The following is a 12459-nucleotide window of genomic DNA, read 5'->3' as shown; positions in this document are numbered from 1 at the left end:
TTGCATCATAGGGATCAGAATGCACATTTTCCAACCCCTTGGTCAGTGCCTTTTCAGAACACCAAGGTCCCCTCATTCATTCATGAAATATTCAGTGGGCGTCTATTCTCAAGCACAGGACAGACACAGTCTCTGCCCGCTGAGAGCTTACTTTCTCTATGGGGAGGTGGCCTTTACACAGATAGTTACCAAATGCCAATGGCAGCTTAGTGCCTCTAAGCAGAAGAACTGGGTGGAGATATGAGTATATTCCTAAGAAAACAAGGAGGGGAGGCGCCCCTGAGTTCAGAAGAAAGAGGAGCAGTTTTTGAGATAAGAAAGCCACTAAAGAGTTTTAAACAGGACAGTGACAAAATAACTCTTCCTTTGAAAACTGCATTTAAAAAACTTAAATTATACATAGACATGTATGATTTTACCCCAATGCAGAATAATTATATGTGTTTTTGCCTAATCTTATCTAGGCTCTTTTTTTCTTTCTTTCTTTTTTTTTGGGGGGGGGTGGTGGTGGTGGTGTAGATGCCTCATGATTTCCCCTAATAGCCATGACAATCTCTCCTTCTATAATCTACATTAACAACTCAGTATACCTCCTTCAATATTTTCCTTCCTGCTTATATAGTCACAAAGACCATATATCACACATTTGCATATCCTTGTAAGGGACTGGCCAACATTTAATAAAAATGTTTTTATGCAGTGTGTTACATCCTGCCTACCCACATCAACTGGTCTAGCTATAATTTATTCTTTTAATGGCTACACAATATTCCAGGGTGTGAATGGATCGCAGTTAATCTGCCATGGACCCCCGGCAAACACTCCTCTTGTCCCTAGCTTTGTCTGCTTCAGTGGCATGCAAAAACTATCCTTGTGCATGTGACCTCATGTAGTTACGGTTTCATATTTATTGGACAAGGTCCCAGGAAGGGGCTTGGGGTTGCTCAATCAAACATCCAACAGATTTTTATTTTAATAGAAACTGCCACACCGCTTACAAAAAAAAAAAAAAGACTTTTGCAATTTCCATTTCCATTAGTAATGCCCGAGTCACATTTTCTTTGTACTCCTATCAGCATTAGGTAATTTTTTTTCATATTGAACTATTGGATATAAAGTGACATTTCATTGTTATTTGAATTTGCATCTTCCTGACCTTTATAAATTGAAGCAGATTTTTCTGTTGGTGGAAGATTTGGATTTCCTTTTCTGAGTACTGTCTTTTCATAGTCTTTGCCACTTTTTCCCGCCTAATCAGGTTACTTGTCTTTTTCTTGTCAAAGTTTAAAAGCTCCTTATATGGTATGAATTTTTTTTTGTTATCAGTATTATAATTTTTTTTTCCAAATTTGCCTTTGACTACTGACTTCATTTAATATTTATCTTCCGTACAAAGGTTCTACATTTTTACATGATGAAAATGTCTCTTTCTTCTGGCTGTGACATGGAAGACCTATGGGTGGGGTAAGATGAAGAGGCAACTCCGGCGTCCTGGACAGCGAGTGATGGTGGACAGGACAGGAGGCATCACGGTGCAGGCAAAGGTGGTTCAAGAGACATCTGGGAGGTAGAATTGGTGGGACTGGGTGACTGGCAGCACGTGAGGATGGGAGGGGGCTTAGAGCTCTGGCTTTCCCCTAGCTGGGTGAGTCTATTTCCCATGAAAGGGAACCCAGCAGGGGACAGGTCTGGGCTAGAAGACCATGCTCTCCATTTGGGACACCCTGGGACACCTTACTTAAGCGTGAGAAGGCTGTGAGATGTCCAACTCTTAATGTCCAGGGCTGCTGGTGCACAGTTCTGGGGCTCACAGCAGGGGATGTGGATTTGGGAATCATCATGCTTGTTGTGACTGTGGAGGCCATGGGGACCATCACCTAGGGAGAGCATACGAGGTGAGAAACCAAGGCCTGTTCTTCTCTTTAAAGGAGAAGAACACCAGGGCAAAGAGAAAATGGCCTGGCAAGCAAGAGGAAGACCAGGAGGGGATGACATCACAACTCCAAGAAGAGAGACAACAGGCGGAGATTTGACTGAACAAAACACACTAGCAGTATGAATCAGATAAAAAGGAAGAATTGCAAGATATCTAGATGGAAGCAGGATTAAACACATATGCATGCATGTATAAAAATGAGTTTTATGTATTTTCTCAGAAAGCCCGAAAAGAAATACACCAGAATATAAACTATAGTTTCATTGGATGGCAGCATCTGGGTAGCATTTGTTTCAGACATAAAGAATAAAACCATAGTACTAACGACATAAGGTACTTGCACAGTGATATTCATTTTTAAATTATCTGTAGTAATTAAAAAAGCACCTAGTGAATAGCTCAATAATTTAGTTTTATGCTATAAATTACTATGTAGCTACTTTTTTTTTTAACCCAGGGGTTCTTTATCCCCAAGGTATATCCCCAGCCCTTTCTATTTTTTTTTTTTTTTTTAATTTTGAGACAGGGTCTCACTAATGTGCTGAGACTGGCCTTGAACTTGCAATCCTCCTACTTCAAACTCCCAAACCACAATTACAAGCACACACCACTGTTCTCAGCCTATACCTACTTTTTCTTTCTTTTTTTTTTTAATAGACTATCCTTATACTTTTAGGAGTTAACATTAAAAGAAGTCACAGAACAATATGTACAGAACAGCCCTCTTTAAAAAGACTATAAATCTGTGGGTACATGTGTCCATGAATTCCTAAGCCTGTTTTTTTTTTTTTTTCAGACTGTGGAGAGAAACTCTAAATTATTAACAGTGTTTACTTTTAAAGACTGAGATTGTGGTGATGCTGAGATTTCCACCTCTGACCTCACTAACTACTTCATAAATGTCACATCTGATGAATGTGTTACTTTTAAAAACAAATCTCATGTTACTATTATAATATAGAACTATATCAATTCTTTAAAAACAAATAGAATTATTCAACCAAGAAGAGCATGATCTCTAAAAGCGAATATCGGCCTCTGTTTTTATATGCATGGCTATGTCCATCATTTCCTCCTGACAGCAAAGTCTTCTGTTGTCTTTCCAAGACTGGTTCTAAAATAAATTGCTGTAAGACAATTTCCAGTGAACAAAGAAGAATATAAGAAAGATTTTTTTTTTCTCAAAGGCCTCCCAAATCCTAAATGAATGAATGAATGAACCCAAGCCAACAGCAGGGATGGAAGGGAGTCTGCAGTGAGCTGGTTGCTTTACTGATAATAGTGAGTGGTTAGAAGAGACCCAGGGTCACTACCTAATTATGCATTGTGCAGAATAGGAAGTACCCAGATTGTGAAGCCAGACAGGCCCAGGGGGAAGCCCCCAAAGCCTCTATACACAGGTCTCACTGGCGTTAATGGTGATAAAATAGACATTATAATGCCTGCCACAAAAGCTTGCTTTGAAGTTGAATACTATTGAGAGTCTGCACACTGCCTGACATGAAATAGGTTTTCCATGTTTTTTTATTTTTTTTTTCATGAATCAGGCAGACATCAGGTGTTCTCTGTGTTGAATTCACTGGGTGAGAACTGGGCCTGGAGAGAGTTTTTGCTGTTTAAAGAGAGATGAAGAGAGGGAGGGAAACAGTTTTACCTGGGATAATCTAAGCAGATTTTCCTGCTAACTAGATTTTAAAAAAAAAAATTATTAGAGGCTTATTTGTTTTGAAGAATGTCACAAGCTATCTGTGGGTTGCATGTGGGTCATGGCCATGGAAGCCTCATGGATAGAGACACCTGGTGTCTAGGAATGGCCGTGGACATTTCCTTTGGTCAATCGCCCAGGGACAATGTGAATGTCTTTCCTGCTTTGTCATGGCCCACACGCACCTGAGATGGGTGTGACCTACCAAGATGTCAATCAATCTGCTGACGGCAAGACCTCACAAAGCAGTACTCCACCACTGAAATATTATCCCTGCCTTGATGTACCCCCTTAATTAAACTACCAGAGCCATTTTCCTTTTGTCTAGTTCCTGAATCCATGTGGACTAGATCTATCTATCAGGGGCTTTATTTCCTATAAATATATTTCTGAGTATTTGTGTTTTGTTATTTGCTAATGATCTGAGATTGTAAGTTTTAGGGTGGCTGGGATTATCCTGGGCAGGAAAAGGAACCCCTTAATGAGACGCTGGCAATCCCCTCCCCTGAAAAAAGAATCCTGAGTATTCTTATTATTAGTTATCCTCATATCTTTATTTCTTAAAACAACTAATACCTAATGAGTTGTACAGGCACAACTCTTGTTTTAAATATTTGATTACAATAGCTTTACAAAACAGCAGTACTCTGGTTTTGATAGTTCTTATTCTATGGTTTGAAATCATAAATGGAACTCAATATCTCTGCAGATGAGGTGTCCTGATTTTCATTTAGAAAATGTGATCATATATATATTTTTTTAACTTCAGGCTTGATGAAAGAAACTCTCCCCCACCCCCAGCCACAATTCTTCTGCAATTTTTTACATGGATTCTAAGGTTTAGAATGACAGCTTTTTCATTTTATTTAATCTCACATTTGTATGGTGCTTACATAGAGACAAACTAATCATTCTCTTAGAATTTGGATGACAGGTTTCCTTTGAGTTTTTTCTTAGCAATGAGCAATGTAATTTTAAAACATTTCTTTATTTTCAACATTTCCTGCCAATTTGAGCAGTTAAAGGTCAAAAAAAAAATTCATTTGATAAAACAGTCCCCTAAAATGTTCTTGTATCTAAATACATAAATCTTGGTATTTCCTTTTTGAATGTGCGACATCGCAGAGCTGATTGGGCTCAAGTATTATTCCAGTCCTGGGGATGGCAGGGTCCAGGGCCATTTTGGTTCTCAAATGAGCAGATGGGATTTTCCTCCAGCTGTGGACTTGGGATCACAGCCTTGATCCTCTCACTCTTTTGGATCTCGGCATCACAACAGACTTCCAGTCAAGGGTCACCCAGAGGATCAGAAGGTGTGGCAATCTGGGAAGTTAAGTCTCTCTCCATGCACCCACACACATTTGCAGAACAGAGGACCAGCCAATCTCAAATTTCTAGGCCAGTATTGATATCAAATGATCTGCCTGATTACGTCCATAAATTCTCAGATTAGTCACTCCCAGTTCTGAGGACAGGAAATAAGCTCACCAGGTGTATAGATAATGAAGAAGAAGAACATAGTTTTTCTACTCAGCAAATATGGTGCAGCTTATTCTTTTAACCTAGTTCTTTATCAGTCTAATCCAATGATCCTAGGCCAGTTCAGCCTCAATAACAATATTCAACAGCAGCAGCAGCACAAACATTTACTGAGGGCTTACTGCATGCCAAGCACTTGTTCCAAGAGCTTTATACATGTTAACTCATTTAATCCTCAACTCAACTCTGTGCAGTAGTTATTAGTTTTTCACCATTCGCCAAACGTTTGTGGAGTCCCTCTCGTGTTCCAGGCACTGTTATGATCAGTGAAGGCACAGAAGTGAACAAAACAGACGAGTCCTCGTGCCCTCTTGGAATCTGTCCTGCAGTGTGGAGAAGAACACAATAAACACCAAAGTAAACATCTTCTGTGGTGGGTGGTGTTGAGCGCTACTGAGAAAAACAAAGCCGAGCAGGGGGGACGATGAGTTTGTTGAATCAGCATCTGAGACTCTTTGGGGAAGAATACTGAAGGGTAAGAACCACCAGGTTACAGATGAGGATACTGGGCTCAGAGAGGTTCCACAGACAACTGTCACTCAGGGAGTCAGGAGTAGAGCCAGTCAGCATCCAGACTCAGGCAGTTGGTGTTAGAGCTAACCACTGTCTGGGGCCACCCGCCATCTTTCCTTGTCAATTCCACCCTAACATAGTCCAGCTAGTGACTTCTGTTGCTACGATGGCTCAAGGCAGAAATCTGCTGGTTTCAGGCACAACTACACAGCTTCCCTGCCTCTGTCCATTTCAGACTGAAACTGTGGCCATCTGCCTCCTGACAGGCAATGAACCCTGGTCCCAGAGATCCAAGAACTTCTGGAAGCTGCCTCCAACGCCGGAACCTCCACATTGTCAATCTGCCTCTCGGATGTCTCGTCCAGAAGTGACCTCTTGGTTCTCCACGTCAGTTTCCTTTGGCGCTGTCTTCCTCAGTCTGAAATCATCTCCTTTTTTTCCTTTCCTCTCTCATTCTTGCACTTTGAGTCCTTCTTTCCCAGGCTGCTTTCCTCGAGATCTGTGTGGTCCAGTACAGAGCCATGGCCACGTGTGTCGAGTGAGCTGTGAAATGCCGTTAGTGTGAAGTGAGATGCGCTCTGTGCAGAAAATACACAGCCCACTCTGAAGGCTTAATATGAACAAGTGGAATTAAAAAAAAATCTTAAAACTTTTTATGTTACCTGAATATTGAAAATATTGTGGGTACAGTAGATTAAATTTAATTTCAGCCTGGCATGGTGACACACACCTTTAACTCCAGCAGCTTGGGTGGCTGAGGCAGGAGGATCATGAGTTCAAAGCCAGCCTCAGCAACTTAGTGAGGCCCTAAGCAACTAAGTGAGTCTCTGTCTCTAAATAAAATATAAAAAGGGCTGGGGATGTGGCTCAGTGTTAAGCATATCTAGGTTCAATCTCTGGTACCAAAAAAAAAATTAATTTCACCTGTTCCATAGTATGTTTCTATTAGCCAGTGCTGATCCAGTTTGTGCACTCAGCATACCCACATCCCATCGCCCTCCAAGGCCATACTACCTCGGACTGCTCACATCTTAGATCTAGCTGAGATCTATGGTATGCCTTGGGGAATGAGGTTCTTACTAGAGCTATTTAAAACTCTCTAAGTCTTTGAAAATCTATCCTCCAAAGTCTGATTCAAGGTAATTCAATACACTATTGATCATTTCATTAAAATTCCTTTAAAACCCCTGCTATTTTGCAGATACTCTGTTTGTAGTTGGGAAACTTCACTGCAGCTAATTGATGATGGCACAGCCTCATTAGTTTCTTATTAACCTGAATTGCTTGTTTTTTGAATGTGTGTATTAAGCTTCTTTTTTGCTTCTAGGTTTTAATCGTTACATAGGGGAAAATGGTCAAGATACTACAGAACTGTGATCCCAGGAGAAAGTCAAGCACTAATTTCAATCAACATTTTGCAGAACCTTATAAAAAGGATGTGAAGGGGCTGGGGTGGTGGCTCAGAGGTAGAGCGCTCGCCTAGAATGCATGAAGCACTGGGTTGGATTCTCAGCACCATGTTAAAAAAATAATAATAAAATAAAGATTGTGTCCACCTATGAATAAAAAATAAATATTTTTTTAAAAGATGTGAAGATCATGGGATACAAAATGGGTACTTTCCTGAGAACAACCTTATCAAAAGAATCTGGATCCCTCCCATGGTTTGAGGTCAAGATCACAAAGAATAAACTTTAAACTAATGGCTGGGGACAGGGAACACAAATTTATTTCAGTGACTCTAAGCAAAGGTCCCCTTACTTCTACAGGTTTCACATTGAGCCCCTGACCTCAAGGACTAACGAAGTGACCAGCACAGTCACCAGCAACTGCAGAAAACAGGAAGGCCACAGAACCCAAAGGCAAGAAATTTTAAAAGAAACTAGGTCACTGGTGCATGTGATGGCACATGCCTATAATCCCAGCAACTTGGGAGGTGAGGCAGGAGGATCACAGCAACTTAGCAAGACCTTAATTCAAAAAGTGGAGTGGAGGGGCTGGGGGTGTTGTTCAGTGGTAAAGCATACCTGGATTTAGTCCCCAGTACCAAAAAAAAAAAAAAGAAAAAGAAAAAAAGAATAAGGTCAAAGAAGACTCTGTGCCTAGAAGGTAACTGAGTGGCACTTTCCTCCCAGGCTGGGGGTAGGCAGGCACTGAAAGCCAACCTCAAAGAGGAACTGCACAAGAGTTTTCTCACAGCTCTCTGGGGACAATCTCATTGTCTTATAGTCATACTTCATAGTCAAACCTAAGCTTGTCTGGGAAAAAGGAAGTGGTTGTACCCTGGCTTCACTTGCAGACCTGAGAGGGAAGATTTGTTCTGTGACTACAGAATCTGCAGGGTAGCCTTCAAGTGCAAGCTTCCAGAAGCATCCTGCAATAGAGAAGAAACAACCCAGGGAAAAACCAAAGGCAGAAAACTTGTGCAAAGAAGAGCTGACCATGCAGAGAAACTCTGCTTTGAAATAGAGAAGCTGACACCTAACTCTAGCCTGGAGTCACTCAAGAAGCATCAGTGTGACAGAGGTCAGTAAAGTAAATGCCTCCTAGATCTAATTCTTAAAAAGTGCTTCTAAGTCTTTCAAAGTTTCTGAAAGATGCCCATCAAAATTAACCCAAAAAACATTTACAAATGCCATGAGTGAAACTTTGTTAGATACTTATTTTTTCTTTAAAAAACAAAGACATCCATATGATAATTGGGGAACTCAGAATCAGTTTAAAAGTTAGGTATATGGGATTAATTTGCAAACATTATGATGTTGTTGGGATTATGCACAAGTGTCTAGCAGTGATGTGTGGTTGCCCAGAGAATATCAATACAGCAAATGCTGGTAATAACTAAAGATATAAATTTTAAACTCCTATTCTGAATTCTACATTACCTATTACAGATTATGATATGAAATACAATTTTATGTGATTGGTAATTGTGCTGTTCTGTACAATTTCACATGTTATAGCAAAATATTACATTGGACAATGTCTACAGGCCATATACAAGAGATCGATTATGACTGTACCAATCTTTGAAAAAGTTGCTCAGCAAATCTAGGGCTAGGTATGCAACAGAGCAGGTGAGGGTGTGGATTTTGATTTACAAAGACCTGGGCTCAAGCTACTCTGTCACTTATTTGCTGTGTGAACTTGGTCCTGAACCTACCTAAGCCTTGTTTTTCTTTTTAATAGTCCCTAGCTAATAGCACTGGTGTGACAATTAAATGAAAACAAAAATCTAAAATCTAAGCTCAGCACCTGATATGGAGGGTGTGCATGATTCACACTGATGTTATTTACACCCCATTATAACACTGGGCCTTGTTTTCTGATGGAAACACGCACCACCGTTCTGACTTGAATGACCTTTTCTAATTGAAAACACAGACTACCTGCATCTTGATGGCAGCAAACCCTCTGAACACGTCTCGCATAATAATGTGAGATAACATCAAATGGAGAAATACTTGATAAATACCTTATCATCTAACATCCAGATTTAACAGTCTGTACTATCAAAGAGAAAAAGTTGAACCCAATCAATGAAAGGAAACATTTTTTTAAAAGTCACACCAGGGACGTAAGCCCAGCTGGGGAGATAGTTGGCAAGATAAAGGATCCACAGCAGCATAAGGCTAAGAACTAAATAATAAAATAGTTCCCATTCTTGGGCTCTTGCTACTTATACAGTGCAACCTGCATCCTTTCTGGGTGTCTCCTCACTTACCTAAACCAGCAGCAAATCCTTCCCGCTCCACCTTTAGAACATGTCCAGAAGCCCCCACCCTGTCTCACCTCCTCTGCCTGCAAAGTAAGCAAAGCTTACTTGCTTTGCTCCTGAAGCCTTCTAACTAGTGTCCCTGAATCTCCCCTGCTCTCCCATACCAGTCCCCACTACTGTCCCCCACCCAGCACATCCAGAATAACTCCTTTAAACACCCAAGTCATCATAGTTTTACTCCTCTTCAAAACCCTTTAAAACTTCCCATTTCACTGGGAGTAAAAACACCAAAGTCTTTAAAAGGGCCCATAACATTTTATCTACAGGATTGATCCTGACTGCTTTTACAGCGTTATTTCTTACTTCTCTCCTCCATGGTGGTTTCTCTGAAAGTTCTTAAATACCTGAAACTTATCTCAGGGTCTTTGCCCCATCTATGCTCTCTCAATACTACTCCCCTGGACGGTTACATGAGCTACTCTCTCAATTCCTTAAGCCTACTATCAACTGCCACCTATTGAAGAGACCCTCCCTGACCACGCTATATAATACTAACCCCCAGATACTTGCTGAATGAGTTATACAACCCATGGAATATTATGCAAAAAAAAAAAATACCTCTGAAAAAGAATAAAGATGATTCCTATGAACTGATTTTACAGACCCATGATTAAGTGACAGAATTAAGGTACGGAAGAATACATAAGTATTGCCTCATTTAAGAAGGAGAGCTGGGAATAAACGTACTTATCTATTTATAACTGCAAAAGAAATAGGAAAAAATAAAACAAACCATATATTGTTATGGGGCAAGTGTAGGAATAGGATTTCTCTGAACATGTTTTTTTTTTTTTTTAAGGAAAAAGGGGAAGTCTTTCTTTTCCTTTATTATTTTCAACAGAGAAAGGTTAAACCCTTTTTTGTTTTTTTAATACCAGGGATTGAACCCAGGGGCACTCAACCACTGAGCCATATCCCTGGCCCTTTTTATGATTTATTTAGAGACAGAGTCTCACTGAGTTGCTTAGCAACTCACTAAATTGCTGAGGCTGGCTTTGAACTTGGGATCCTACTGCCTCAGCCTCCTGAGCTGCTGGGATTCCAGGTGTCGGCCACCATGCTGGCTAAGCCTCTTATTTTTAACAGGCATCTGCCTTCACAATCACTTCCCTGTGTCTGTTTCTAATTATTTCCATTAAAGTTTCTCACCTTTCTCTGAGCAACTTGCAGTTGCCCAAATATCCAGCAAGTCCATAGTAAAAAGCAAACAGAGCAATTACCAGAATCACCATATCACAAGCTGATGAATTGAAAAGTGCATCATAACTGCCTTGGGGTTACGTAATAGCAGACATATGTCCCTTCACTTATTCGTCTCTAGGGGAACCGGAGGGAACTTGCATCCCAAAGGAGGTCTAGTGACATCAGACCTAATCTTTTGCAGTTTCTATTATTAAATGACTTCCTCTTCTGCCTCATCCTTCCAAACATATATTTTTGTGTCAAATTTAGAACCTGAGGACCTAGATGCACATTAATTATTTTTACTGTTGTCAAAAAACACTAGTGAAGATGGTCTCACTTGTACTCTGCCAAAATCAATGTGTTACGCGTATAAGTCCAGACCGTGTCCATCCTGGGAGCACAATTTTGAGCTGATTGGAAATGGGAGGCTATGGGGACCATCACTGGGAGTACAGAGAGGAAGAGAAGTGGAACAAACCACATGTGATCCTTGAAGTAATTGGAAGGACACTGCCGTAGCAGGGAGGCCAAGCAGCCTGGGAGAATACGAACACATTTTCCAGAATCCCTCTTTTCAGTTGAGCTCCACACCAGTTACTGTGGGAATTGAAGTTGTAGGTCCTTTGCGGGGACCACAGTCCAGTCCTCCTGTGGTGCTGGCTTCACACAGGAAGCCCGGCTCTGGCTGTTGGTCTTTCACTCTGGGAGCTGAGCGGGTCATCTGCAGCACTTGAAAGTGACAGTGACACTTTCAGTGCCCAGTGACAGCACTTCTCCTCTGGAAGACTTTATGCAAACCAACATGCTGGGTTGCAAGGTGTGACAGACCTCCTCTGACAGGTCCTTCCAGATCTTTATGACATAGGAATTTAGGACTCAGGGTTTCTCACTGAGAGGCAGTGTTCCCACTGTTTGAATTCCAAGCCACAGGACAACTGGGAACACATCCTTCCTCTAATGCACCATCTTGAATCTCTGTGAGCATGTCTTTTTATATGATTTGAACCAAACTTGACATAATAAAAATTAAATCGAGTGGAAAACCCCAAAAGTTGATAAGAAATGGAACCAAATTAACGTAATCGAATGCTAAATTGGTAACATGACCACACAAAAGGTAAAGAAAAAAGTAACTTTTGAATATGGTGTTCTATACCTCATCACTGATCTACCTTGAAGCGTACAAAAAAATGCTAAGAAATCTTTGACTGTATTTGGTGTATTTATGGCTGGTAGTGGTATTGGCATAACGGGCTTTTGGTTTAAGATAAATTAGGAAAAGCATATTGAGGATACTAAGGAAGTTCTCCCTGAGGGAAAGGAGAGAGATACATGGAGTGGAAGAAGAGGCAGAAGAAGTGGCTTGTCAAATTTATCTTAGCATCATTAGGACAAACTCATCCTTTGTGGAATCTCTCATTTCTTAGCTCTGAAACCTGACAGGAGCAAGAAGCAATGACTCAGTTGCCTTGAGGATACCTAGTAACCAGACCTTGATTTCCAAGTATTATCACTCTCTAAAGGAAACCACGAAATGAGCCCAGAAGATCTTTCTAGGCCAGGAAAGTAAGAAAATGCTTAAAAACTGATGGGAATGTAGCAAAGGGGACACTGACACTTAAAGAGGTTCCCGTTTGTCAAATTTGAGATCACAGAGCAAGAAAATGAATGGTGGCAGGAATATTCTTTTTAAAGAAATCCCTTTGTTCGCACGAATGCTCAAAAAATAGAATAAAATGGGTGTGTGTAAAGGCTATTCGTTACTGAAGAAGGCCAACTACTAAATGTATGTAGAAAAACTGG

Source organism: Marmota monax, unplaced genomic scaffold (genome assembly GCF_021218885.2).
Source record: "Marmota monax isolate L192 unplaced genomic scaffold, Marmota_monax_Labrador192_F-V1.1 WCK01_AAM20220418_F8-fsc00087, whole genome shotgun sequence".
Taxonomy (NCBI): Eukaryota; Metazoa; Chordata; class Mammalia; order Rodentia; family Sciuridae; genus Marmota; species Marmota monax.
The sequence above is the reverse complement of the archived record's forward strand: the minus strand, read 5'-3'. Positions refer to the sequence as shown.